Source organism: Lemur catta, chromosome 15 (genome assembly GCF_020740605.2).
Source record: "Lemur catta isolate mLemCat1 chromosome 15, mLemCat1.pri, whole genome shotgun sequence".
Lineage (NCBI taxonomy): Eukaryota > Metazoa > Chordata > Mammalia > Primates > Lemuridae > Lemur > Lemur catta.
In genome coordinates, this window is record NC_059142.1 from 53,126,346 (window position 1) to 53,139,048 (window position 12,703).

Genomic DNA, 12,703 nt, shown 5'->3' on the forward strand with positions numbered 1-12,703 from the left:
GTGGGAGCCTCTCAAAGTAGGGCAGGGAGGAGGCAGGGGGAGGTCACACTAGGGCAAGGAGCCTGTCAAAGCCAGGGTGCCCACCTGACCCAGGCCATGAGCCCGTGACCCCCTGTCTCAGCTCCTGTCAGCCTGTCTTTGTCCTGGGAGGCATCAGCCTTCCTGGTGACAGGACTGTCAGGCTGAGGGCCAGAGGGCCCTGTTCCCGGGACCTAGTCTGTGTTCCCTGATCCTGTCTTTGCATTCATTCTCTGGTCTACTTGCCATGTTCCTGTCACCTCATCCTTGCCGCCATTTCCAAGTTGCTCATCTCCTTCCACTGCTCTGAGGACTCCTCAGGCCAAGGTTATGGAGCTGGCACAGGGCCCAGACACACTCCACAAGGCGGTGCCCCTTTGCAGCACCGTAAGAACCTGTGCTGGAGATGGTGGCTCCTCCAGGTGTCCGTTCCAGATGAAGGATGGGGAGGAGAGAGGAAGGGGCTGCTGGGGCAGTGGGAGGATGTGGCTGCCTGGGCTTGGAGGTTGCCTGGGCCCTGGCAGCTGGGGTGCCATGTGGGCTGGGAGGGAGGGGCTCTGTCCCCCAGGGAGCAGGCTGGCTTTGGTGGGAGCAGATTGTGTTTACACCTTCCCCGCACACCCAGCCCACGCTCGCCTCTTATTCCCGGGGCCTCTCCCACCCTGGGCTCTCCGCGCAATCTGCACATTTGCAGCTACTGCTGCAGAAAGTTGCCTCCCTCAGCCTAGGACTCCACTACAGAAGGCACCCAGGACCCAGGCGTCCCTGCTTCAGCCCACTTGCTCCTGTCACAGGGGTTGCGGTGAAGCCTGTGGCAAGGGTGGACCTTTCAGTGGGGGAGTCACTTAAATCCCGACTATGACACTGTCCCCACAGAGGCTGAGTCTTCTCCCCTCCTGTTTCCTTGCAAAGAGCTGCTGCTTGGAAGTGGGAGCAGGACTGCTCGGGGGCTCGGTAGAGAGGGAGTTAAGGGCAACCAGAGAGACAGAGCTGAGGGAAAGAGCAAGGAATCTGGAGTCAGCCTGGATTTGAATCGTGACTCTACCACACCTCCTCTCTGTGGCCTTGGGTAGGTTTCTGAACAACTCTGTGCCTCAGTTTCCTCAGCTGTAAGAGGAGGTAAAAGGAGTACCTATCTCTTAGAGTTGTTGTAAGGGTTGATTTGCTAATGTGCATGAAGTGCTTAGCACGCTTAGTGTCCCATGCATGTGAGCTAGTACAATTATCTGTGAACTGTAAGTTACTGAACAGTGGTAGATTCAGAACAGCTGGAGTTCCTGCCCTCCTTGCCCTGCGGTCCTTCCTGCCCTGTCTCTCTGCACATATAGAGCCGGGCAATCGGCAATTCTGAGACAAACTAGAGCGTGGCAGAGGGTGGAACTGCTGGAGTGGGGGGAACATCCAGCAAGCCTGTACTAGGGGACCACCATGGCCGCTCTGTGTGCCCAGAGCCCTGCCCCAACCTCCAGTAGGGTCTTGGCCTGGGCACCTCCCCAACTGGCTCTGCCTCACGAGTGAGTCTCAGCCCCTCAAGAAGACAGGAGGTGGTTGCCCTGATGCTTTTCCTTCCTCCGTCTGAATGCTAATCTCTCTGCTGGTGGGAGCCTGAGTGACAGGGACAAGGCTGCTGGGAGCTGCAGGGTGGCCAAGGGCAGCAGCCAGGAGCAGGGAGGTGCTGCTGTCTGCTACTTCTGTGACTGAGACTCAGGGCTGCTGCCAGTCTCTCCTGGAGATTGGAGCATGACCAGAGAACTAATGAGGTAGCGGGGGTGTGGTGGGGGAGCAAGGGAAGTAGCCATAGCAGCTGCAGCAGCTGTTGCTGTCCTATGTCGCCCCAGGGTGCAGATGCGACCTTGGGGAATGCCCATCCACCCCAAATGTGGGCTTGCGTGTATGTGTGCACAGCACAGTCCTGGGCAAGGGCGCACAGCAGAGGCCCTGGTCCAAAACTCGATGGGCAAGGCGTGGTGCCTGATCCGAGGCAGACAAAATGTGGTGGGAGAGCAGCTGCCTCGGCTCCCGCAGCCCCTCTGCGGAGAGCCTGGTAGGAAGAAGCCCACGGTCTAGAGCTAGAGGAAAATAATGTTTCTTCATGAACCTCAAAAAAAGAGAATGGCTAAGTGGCTTACAGGGAAGCTTACGTTAATAAAATGGTGATCATACTAGTAACATGATTAATAATGGCTAACATGCATCAAACACTCATTATGACTAGGCAGTGTGCCAACTGCTTTATCTCATGCTTATGAGGCAGGAATGGTTGTTATCTTCATTATCCAATAAGGAAAGTGAAGTTCACAGAACTTGCTCAAGGTCACTCCCAGCTAGCAGTGAAACGAGGCCCTGTGCCTGGGAAATCTGATGCCAAAGCTCAGGGTAGAAAGGGCCTGAGTCTAGAGTCAAGGACTGTGAGGAAATTCTGGGTGTGACCTGCCTATAAGGGCACAAAGAATGGAGTTGTGGACCTGCCCTGGCCATGCCTGTGTTGGCCAGGGTCATTCCCACTGCTCTCTCTCACAAGAGCTCACGTTCAAAGGCAGATCAGACTCTGGGCCCCGAAAGGTTAGTCCTTGCCTGCCAGGTGAGTGGGGGAAGAGAGCTGCCTTTCTAGGACCCATCAGTCCTCCTCAGAGGAAGCGGTGGCCCTGGGCAGAGATGACAGACAACGAGGCCATCACTCACAGTCACTGCCACTGCCACTCTGTTGCCTCCTTTGGCCGGGGCGGGGCCCTGGGGAGAGGAGAGGATGGCAGCCAGTAGCCTGGCTGGTGTGGGGGCGCTGGAGAGGAAGGCTGTTTTATCTGTTTTGTCAGTGGGAGGGTCAGGGCATAGAGACCAAGAGGTGGCTTTGAGAGGGATCCACTGAGTCCTTGTACCTAAGGAGGACAGACCCTCTTTGTGGTACACATGTGCCCCCTAGTGGGGATTAAAACAAAAAAGAAAAAAAAAAAGATTTACTGACATACTCTGAGCCTATGAGCCTGGGCAGGAGGGGCCAGTCCTGTTCTATGTGAAAACACACACACACTTAACATTCATATGCAGACGCAGAAGCCATTCAAACTAAGCATTAAAAGAAATTAATTTGTTCATTTGGTTGTTTATTTAACAAGCACGTATTGGGAGCCTACAATGCGCAAACACTGTGTTATGTGTTGGGAGTGACAGAGTGATGAAAGAGACAGTCCCTGTCCTGCCGGTTGGTGCTGTAGACAGATCCCAGCCCGGGAAACCTAGCTCTGGCAGGTGCTCTGCCTGCTCACGTGACCTTTTGTTCTCTGCATCTCAGCTTCCCCATTCAATACACCTATGTTGAAACTGGGGGGGCTGGTGCCCAGGATGCAAAGGACTAATGACCTCCTCAGGAAAAGAACTGTCCAGTAAAGTGAAGGGGATGGATCAGATGATCTCTGGGGCTCCACAGATCTTCCCAATCAAAAGACACTATAATGGATGGTGTCTGGAGGTGCTGAGAAGCATCACGGAGTGCTTGTGTGCCAGGCACTGTGGTTACAGCAATGGATTAAGACTTTCTGCCACCGACAACCAGAAAACTGGGCCAAATGTAAGAAACAGACACTTGACGATAGACAGCACACAGGACAGCCACCCATGACTGCCTCAGCTTCTGCCTGGAGACATTCCCTGGCTTAGGAGGGGAAACCCAAGCAGACCACAGTGGTCTTGCTAAGATGAAGAAACAAAATGAGAGGTCAAGACAATGTGACTTTCATAAGGACATACACATAGGTCAATGGGATCCAAAAACAGACAGGATAAAGTAACTCAATGGAGAAAGAAAGGTCCTTCTAATAGCATACAAAAAACACTAACCATAAAAGAAAAATTGATAAATTGGGCTTTATCAAAATGAAACTTCTGCTCTTGGAAAGACTGGGGGTAAATATTTGCCAAACAAAAATCTGAGAAAGGACTTGTATCCAAAATATATAAAGAACTTTCACAATTTGATAATAAGAAGACAGCCCAATAAAGAAAGGGAGGAAAGGTTTTAATAGACACTGTACCAAAAGTTATACGTATGGCCAATAAACACATAGAAAGATAATCAACATCATAAATCATCAGGGAAATGCAAATCAAAAGCCCAGCAAGATACCACTACACACCCACTAGAGTGGTTAAAATTAAAGACTGACCATAGTAAGTGATGGTGAGGATGTGGGGCATCTTAACCCTGTAATACACTGCTGGGGGAGGGTAAAGTGCTACAAGCACTTGGGAGACCATATGGCAGTGTCTTACAAAGTTATCTAAGAGGAATGGAAACTTACATCCATAAAAAAGATTTTTCAAAAATGTTCACAGCTGTTTTATTAATAGTAACTCTAAACTGGAAAGAACTCAAATATCTATTAACATGTGAATGGATAAACAAACAGGTATGTTGATACAACAGAATAATACTAAGCTATAAAAAGGAAATGAACAACTGATGTAAGCAAGAACATGGGTAAACTAAGAGAAGCCAGACACAAAAGAGTACCTACAGTTTGATTACATTTTTTATAAAATTCTGAAACAGGCAGAACTAATTGATAGTGACAGAAAGCAGATCAGTGGTTGGCTGAGGTCAGGGTTGGATATGGGGACTGACTGTAAAAGGGTATGAAGGTGCTATTTGGAATGACAAAAATGTTCTCAACCTTAATTGAGATTGTGGTTACATGGAGTATATGCTTATTTAAAATGTGAACACACATTTTAAAGGGTTTCATTGTACGTAAATTATACCTCAATAAAGATGACCTAAAGAGTTCAAAACAAAACAAGAATGAAGATCTGATCCTTGTCTTGCTTACAGTCTAGTGGAAAAGCCAGATGTAAGAACAAATAAACAATGGGATGAGTGTTAGAAGTATGTTCAAGTAACAAGAACTCCCATTTATTGGGCGCTTACTTTGTGCCAGGTACTGTGCTAAGTGCTTGCGAAGCACTGTCTCAAAACAGTCCTGTGATGTTCAGATGATCATCCTCCTCCTCATTTTACAGATGAGAAAATGAGTGTTAGAGAGAGGTGAGGTAACATTTGCCCAAGGTTACTCAATAGCACAGGCAGGGCTGGGACTTTCCTCCAGGTCGGCCTGATGGTGGAACATGTGCTAGACTACCTGCCACAAGAAAGGTGCTACGAGGAAACCCCCTGGGGATTGTTGCAGCAGCCCAGCCAAGACTTCCGTAGAGGAGGCATTAAATATGAGTTGGAATTTGCTAAGCAGAAAAAAGGATGAAGGAGGGGAATTTCAAGGCAACAGGAACAAACAACACTTCAAGCAAAGGTTATGCAACAGTTATGAGAAGGCAGAGGTTTCTGGGAATGGAAAGACATGTCCAGGAAATAGCAGAGGAGGTCCGTGGAGTATTACATATTCTTCAAATTCATTTATTTTTATTTTTAAAAAATCCATTTTTAAGTAATAATCTAGAGGCAATGGCTCTGCCAAGCAGGTGACTGAAATGCATTGCTTTTCTTCCTGGACACTATTGGTAACACACAGAAACAATCCACAACTTCAAGGTTGTCTATTCGCAATAAACAGGGCTTATGCTGTCATATTTTTCTTTCTCTAGAAAGTTAAAGCCATGTTCAGTGATCCTAGATTTTTGAACAGGACTTATGGCACTGTTTTGTGGTCTTGAGAAGTCTTAGGAAAAAAAATCCTCTATGTTTTCATGATGTTGTTTCTAGGTGGATGAATCAAAATCACTGTAGTTAAGCAAAGACGTTCCACTGTCATAGTATAATGTTTTAGGAAACATAGCATAGTGGTTGATACCATTAGTTTTTAGGCTGTATTGTCTGAGTTCAGATCTCAATGCTTCCACTCAGAATTCTTTTAACCTTTCTGTACATTGGTTTCCTCAGCAGCAAAATGGGGGGATAGTGACAGTGTTTTTGTGAGAATCAAATGAGACAGTGCTTATAAAAGGTACTTACAGCAGTGCCTGGCACAAACATTTCATGGACATAAGCTGTTATTATTTCAGAAAGGAAATGTGCACACATCAGCTCATTTTCTGTATTTTGCCACGATCCATTCTTCCAGGCAATTATTATTGTAAAAAAAGATTTGGACAATGTTGCTATCATTTAGGCTGATTTGACTCTAACAGAACAGCCAACTTAAAATGACATAAACAATTAAGGAGATTTCTTTTCTAAATCTGACATTGTGTATTGTACTGAAACTAAGATGCCATTGCTGAGGCCGGGCGTGGTGGCTCACGCCTGTAATCCTAGCACTCTGGGAGGCCGAGGCGGGTGGATTGCTCGAGGTCAGGAGTTCAAGACCAGCCTTAGCAAGAGCAAGACCCCGTCTCTACTATAAAAAAAATAGAAAGAAATTATCTGGCCAACTAAATTATAGAAAAAAATTAGCCGGGCATGGTGGTGCATGCCTGTAGTCCCAGCTACTGGGGAGGCTGAGGCAGTAGGATAGCTTAAGCCCAGGAGTTTGAGGTTGCTGTGAGCTAGGCTGACGCCACGGCACTCCCTCTAGCCTGGGCAACAGAGCGAGACTCTGTCTCAAAAAAAAAAAAAAAAAGATGCCATTGCTCGTAAGATACAGCTCACATTAAAGGATATTAAAATGTAAAAATGTGTCTCTGAGTCAAAACAAGACATCTGAGGGTTGGGGGTTCAGGACTGGCAATTTCTGCCATTCAATAGCATCATGAGGGACTCGCGGTCTTTCTCCTTTCCAATCTGGCAGCCCTCGGCTGCCTACTCAGAGAAGCCTCACGGATGCAGGATGGCTACAGCAGACGCAAGCATCACACCTTCACAGTGTCCCAAAGCCAGAAGAAAGGATGTTGTTTTTAAAAGCAAGAAAATATTCCTAAACTTGACCAGAGTTGCACATCACAGACCTTTTCTTAAAACAATACCTGGCAAACGGAATAGATTTATCATGTTTGGTGCAAGATCTAAGCAAGATCTGCCCCTTGGGGCTGGAGGTGCGGTTTGCCCCTCTTGAAGCAGACCGCTGCTTCATAGCTGAACATAAGCTGAACAGCTTATGAATAGAATCTAGGTTCATAAGATGGAGGAAGAATAGGTGCAAGACGGCCACCAACAGTGCCGGCCATTCCTGTGGTATCGCTGGTGCAACTGTTCCAGATCTAAGTAGCCACACTGCTTGGAATACTACCCACCCTCCTTCATGTTCTTATTAATAAAATGAAAGATTCCTTTCTGGGTTAAGAAATTAACCTCAATATTCCAAAGACTCTGTTTTCTATTACTGTGGGTTTTGGATACCTGTCTTAAATCCTGTCAGTGACCACCCAAACACAGCAGTCCAGCTGAGTAGATTTTCTCCTTGGACTCAGAGCCCAGATCCTCCCTGAATAGCACTGGGGACTCCTGCTCTGTTCAGTTTGTGATCTACTTCTGTCACTTATCACTAGATTGTGACTCTTTCCATGTCAATAAATATAGATCTGCACTAGCCTCATATAATGGCTATATAATGATTCTAGTGTATGTGAAATTGAAATGTACTAGATTTCACTAGTAATGAGTGCAAATGAGATCACAGTAACATTAACACTTCAGTCTCAACAAGCTCTGAGTCCTTGCCTGCTCATTCAGGAATTCTGATGCATTCTTTGAAGTTTCCCCTGTTATTTCCGGATTGCCCACACAGTGTACTTCACATGTGCTCAGGCACAAGGCCTCTTATTGTATTTTGTTCCAGCGTCTTGGCCACTGCCCAACTGCCCTGGGACCCCCATCCACTGTGAGCCTGCTGCTGTTTCACTATGCACAACTGTGCTCTGCAGGGGAAGCAGTGCCCAGCCAGGTGTAAAAGCTACACAGTGGCCCATGGCAGGGTGAGGAGCTGTGAAGAATGGCCCTCACTGCACACTAAGTGGCAACTAGTTTGGGGCCCAGGACGGCCCTGCTGGAGCCCAGAGCCTCGCAGTCTTTCACACGTCAGCTCCTGCAGCCTCTCATCCTCACTCTTCCTGACACGAGGTGGCTCAAAGTGGTGGAGCAGGTGTCCATCAATTCTCCTTTCAACCTCATTTCTGATCTTGTCCCCAGCCACCCCTATGAACATACAAAAATCCTCTTCCTTCCTCTTTTGCGTCCTCCTTAAGGACCTTGTCTCAAGTCCTTAGATATAAGATCAGTTTACTCATGGTGCATTACAACTTACTGGTAAACATGTGAGCGCCACAGGCTGGGATCAAACCCTGACTCTGCCAGTTACTATTTGTGTGAATTTGGGCAAGTTACTTAATCTCTCAATGCTTCTGTTTCCTCATCTGTAAAATATGGATAGTGACCGTATTTCATGGTACAGTTGTGAGGATTAAATGAGTTCATATACATAAAGTAGTAACTGATGTAGTGAATGGCACCAAGTAAGTGCTATGAAGTATTAGCTATCCTTATACCTTGCCTAGAGCAGGACACCATCCCACTAGTTTCACAAGCAGTTTTTGGAAAATTTCACACTTAGAATTCCGTCTACAAGTCTCAGGTGAGAGGAACTTACTTTGCAGGGAGAGAAGACATTCTTCCTTTCAGTATTACACAAAATAATTTGTCTTCAAGGGTAAGATAGAGAAATCCAATGACCAAAGTTACTGCTGAATGATTATTTGCTAAATACTGACAGCACAGAGCAGGCCAACAACAAACCCAACACTGTAAAGACATTAAAAAGAGAGGGAAAAACAAAAAACAGGAAAACAAAAAAACCAGCTGGGCTTGATGGCTCACACCTGTAATCCTAGCACTTCAGGAGGCTGAGGCAGGAGGATGGCTTGAGCCCAGGAGTTTGAGGTTGCAGTGAGCTATGATGACACCACCGCACTTCATTCAGACTGGGTAACAGAGAAAGACTTTGTCTCAAAAAAAGAAAAAAAAAAACTAAAAGAGGTACCTCCTGTCTTTTAAGAGCTTTCAATCAAATTAAGGGAAGTAAACATAAATAAATGTGATAATTTGAAAATAAGTACCTGCAACATATTACCAAACACAGAATAACATAATCCACACCAAATGCCAAAGAGATCTATCTCTGCTATAATAATAATGGGTGGATGAGAATGGGGAGCGGGGAACGTAAAAAAGGCTCCATGGCCTTGCAAATGTAAAGTAACCTCCAAATAGGTGTAAATTCAGGCTCTGACTTCAGTTGTCTTTTGCCCTATTGCTATTAACATTTCAAAAACGAAGCCAGTGCGACTGCCTGAAAAATAACACTCAGAAGAGCAGTGGGTGTTGCAATGTTTTCCGTTCTTTTCACAATGTAATGTGTTACTCTTCCCGGTTTTTCCCCTTCTCAGAGTTACAGCCACACCCGGGCGGTGGGACACAGCGCCGGCGCCGGCTCCCCGTCGCGTCCCGGGTCCTCTGGGCGGACGCGGAGGCCCGGCCCGGCGCTCTCGGGCGCCCCCCGCCGCCCGCGCCTGGGCCTCGCCCGTCTGCCCCCAATTTTACCTGAGCGGGGCGTTGAACGATGCCCTCGGAATCTCTCTCCCCTTCACTAACCCGAACAACCACCCCAGTGACCCCTCTCAGCACCAGATAAAATCCGCAGAGTAATAAAAATGAAATTCGGCCGGGCCTCAGTTTCCTTATCGGTCCCTTCCCCCTCAAACTTTCTGCGCCTCCCCAGCGTCGGCCAGGGACAACTTGTTCACTCCGAAGCTCAGCGACCTTCGGGCAGAAGTGACCCTGCAGTGGTTCTCCACAATCAGGCTTCCCACCCCGAACCCTCTACTGCCCCTGGTGGCGGCCGCCATCTTACCTCCGGCTCCAGAGGCGCGCCAAGGGTGAGGCCAAGCAGGCTCCCCGCGGCGGTGGTTTTGAACTACACTTCCCATCAGCCTTTTCTTAACATCGCGGGAGCTCCAGCGAGACTGCCGGGAAGACTTGCGCGCAGGCGCAGTCTCGCGTTCTTTTTGGGGTCGACCGCGTGGCTGTTAGTCGTGGTGGCTCACGTCGGTTCTGAGCTTAGTTGGCAGCCTCGGCCTGCGGTGATGGTAAGGCTGTGGAGGTGTGGGAAAACGGGGACCTCCCCGACATGGCGCTGACACACTCGGCCTCCCCTTCGTCAGAGGCCAAGTGGTGACAGTGAGGCCGGTTTCTTTCTCGTAGGGTGGTTGGGTGAGAGGATTAACTGAGATGCTGGATGACAAAATGCTTTCCAGACGGCGAGAAACTGTACTGTGTGTGGGGAGAGAGCTCAAGCCGATCTTTGGCGTCGAAGGGCCCCTCCGGGCGCCGCCCGGCGCGCCCCACAGCCACGCGCGTGCTGAGCGAGGACGCCCGGGGCTCTCCCGTGTCCGCCCACGGGCAAACTATCTGACAGTGACAGTTCTTAATTCAACGTCAGCGCTGTTGACGTGTGCCTTGGCTCCACCTGGGGTGCCTTGAGGACAGCCCCAGTCAGTGGTTTTCATTTCACTTTATAGATAGTAATCAGTGGGATTGTAGACTTTCTTTGGAAATCTGTAGTTTTAATAACAAGCCCTTTTTCCTTCCCCGAAGGCCTTTGTTTGCCATCTGCAGAGATGGCGAGAAGCAGAGCGGCAGGTTGAAGCTTCAGAGTATGGACGGAGCCCTAAAATGAGTAAGAATGGGTGCAGGCACGACGTGAGTGGTCATCAGAAATGAGAAAACAGATAACTCTGCTGTCACAGACATCTGCCTTATACTTTGTTCTGAAGTTAAGTTCAAGCATATCAGTACATGTTGAAACAAAAGTCTAGTTAGGGTACGACGAAATCTACCCAGAATTCAAAATGCATGGTAAATATGAGGATTGTGCCTTTGTAATTAGGGGCCACTAGGTGTCACTGTTTGTAACCAGCATGGATGTCACTGCACAGGGCTCAAAGGGAGACGTGGAAAATGAGTTTCAGTTGGCTGGCATTTAGGAATATTTGTCACTGGTTGAGCTGAGGATGATTTAAAGTTATCCCTGTCTGAAATGACATCTTTTATGAGGAGTTCTGACTTACTGAGGCTCAGCTTTTTAATATAAATCTCGAGAAAATAAACACTTTAAGGTTGTTTCTGTTAGAATAAAGCATGTTATCCTTTTCTTTCAGATTAGAAGTGTTGCTTGTGGACTTTAAGAAAAAGCCATGTGAAAACTCATCATGAGTTGTTGACTGTCACGGAATCTTCACGATGACATTTCTGTAAATGGTAAGCACAGGTTAAGCTTTTAAGTACTGCTCTGTTAGATTCAGGGTTGCGTGGGCCTTCCAGGATTGTGCCCAAACAATGGAAGTAGTATGGAATTCTTTTTGCTAGGCTCCTTGCCAAGCAATCTCACAAACAGTATTTGTTATAACCACCGTGTGTTAGGTAAGTTTTTTCCCCACTTTGCTTTTGAGTAAATAAATGAGGCTTAGAGAATTCTCTTGTCCAAAGTTACACAACCAGTTATTGAGTTAGATTGGATTGATGGTTCTCAACTGGGGGTGGAGGGTGTTACTGGCATCTAGTGGATGCTGCTAAATACCCTGGAATGGTCAGGACGGCCCTCATGAGAAAGAATTTATTCACTCAAAATGTCGGTGAGGCTGAGGTTGAGAAACTCTCAGAACTGTATATTAGACTGGCTAGAGATCTGGGCTTTAGTCTGAGCAGATAACTTGTTTCTGCATTTGTAAAACAGGGTTAGTGGTTTCCAAACCTGACTGTATGTCAGAACCAGCTACAAAGTGTTAAAATTGTACACATTCCTGGGCCCCACCTTCAGCAACGGGTGAGAGTGGTTCTGGAGTGGAGCCCAGGAATCATGTGTGGCCAGTCCAAGAGCAGGTGTATGGGAACAATTAGATTATCTGATCTGCTTTTGGCTCAAGGATTTTATCAGAGCAAGATTATAGTGCTGGCTATTTTTAAGTAGCTCTTGGGACAGATCTCTAATCCTCTATCTTCAAAAACTGAAAGCCCACATACTTGTTCTGCAGGGTGATTTTGTATTATATATACAGGTGGGTGAACGGAAAGTGACCTTGTGATGTTTCCTCTTAGCAGCTGGTATTGTGTGTTGGCCTTCAGTAGGCTAGCTGAAACAATGAGTGATCTGAAATAAAATAGACAAGATTGAGAGTTCTCCTGAAGGAAGTAAAGCACAATTTGATTTAAGAAAATAGTTTGCGTGTGCTATGGCTGTCAGCGCCGTGGACTAGCAGATTGGTGGGAGCTGAGTGCATGATGATGTGAAGTTATCCCTGTCTGAAGGCAAAGAGAGGCCTTTCTGTGTGGAATGTGGATGTCTGAAACTCAGTTTCCCAGGTTTGTCTTACAGAAGACTTCGGCAATGATTTTAAAAATGGCTGAAAGTTACTCTGTATATCTTCTTGAGTAGATTTTTTTCTTTTTTAATTCTTTTCCTCATTGGGTGCAATCTCAGCCTCAGTTTCTGAGGCTGAAAAAGGATCCTGTAGCAGTTACACCTTGGCAGCTGCCCTGGCCCTGGCCCCGAAGGAGACTGTCTCGTGCGTGTAAGCACGAAAGACCTTCCATACAGGCTCAGGTGGGTGGTTCTTTTTCCTTCCCCTGCTTTGGACTTAAGCCTGTGCTAAGTGACAGGGAAACTTTAGCAGAGTCTTGTTTTCTTCACTAGGTGTCTGCAGTGTGAGCAAGAACTGTGAACTGCTTTTCCTGAGGCAAGTGAAATGATTC

The 12,703-nt window shown here is 47.2% G+C and overlaps 1 long non-coding RNA gene and 2 other non-coding genes across 8 annotated transcripts; all 3 read left to right on the top strand.

The window, feature by feature from the left end:
• The first annotated feature begins 9,920 nt into the window (after window positions 1-9,920).
• Window positions 9,921-12,689, top strand: LOC123620493. Of its 6 annotated transcripts, none has more exons than XR_006728863.1 (5): window positions 9,921-10,041; window positions 10,550-11,212; window positions 12,050-12,313; window positions 12,387-12,554; window positions 12,645-12,689. It is a non-coding gene; the product is annotated as an uncharacterized LOC123620493 (long non-coding RNA). The 6 variants fall into 6 exon arrangements; XR_006728862.1 differs by having other exon boundaries at window positions 9,922-10,041; window positions 12,432-12,554; XR_006728860.1 differs by lacking the exon at window positions 12,050-12,313 and having other exon boundaries at window positions 9,932-10,041; window positions 10,550-10,810; window positions 11,113-11,212; window positions 12,432-12,554.
• LOC123621388 lies at window positions 10,955-11,032 on the top strand. The gene has a single exon (XR_006729116.1). It is a non-coding gene; the product is annotated as a small nucleolar RNA R38 (small nucleolar RNA).
• On the top strand, window positions 12,222-12,305 carry LOC123621390. The gene has a single exon (XR_006729118.1). It is a non-coding gene; the product is annotated as a small nucleolar RNA R38 (small nucleolar RNA).
• Window positions 12,690-12,703: the final 14 nt, after the last annotated feature.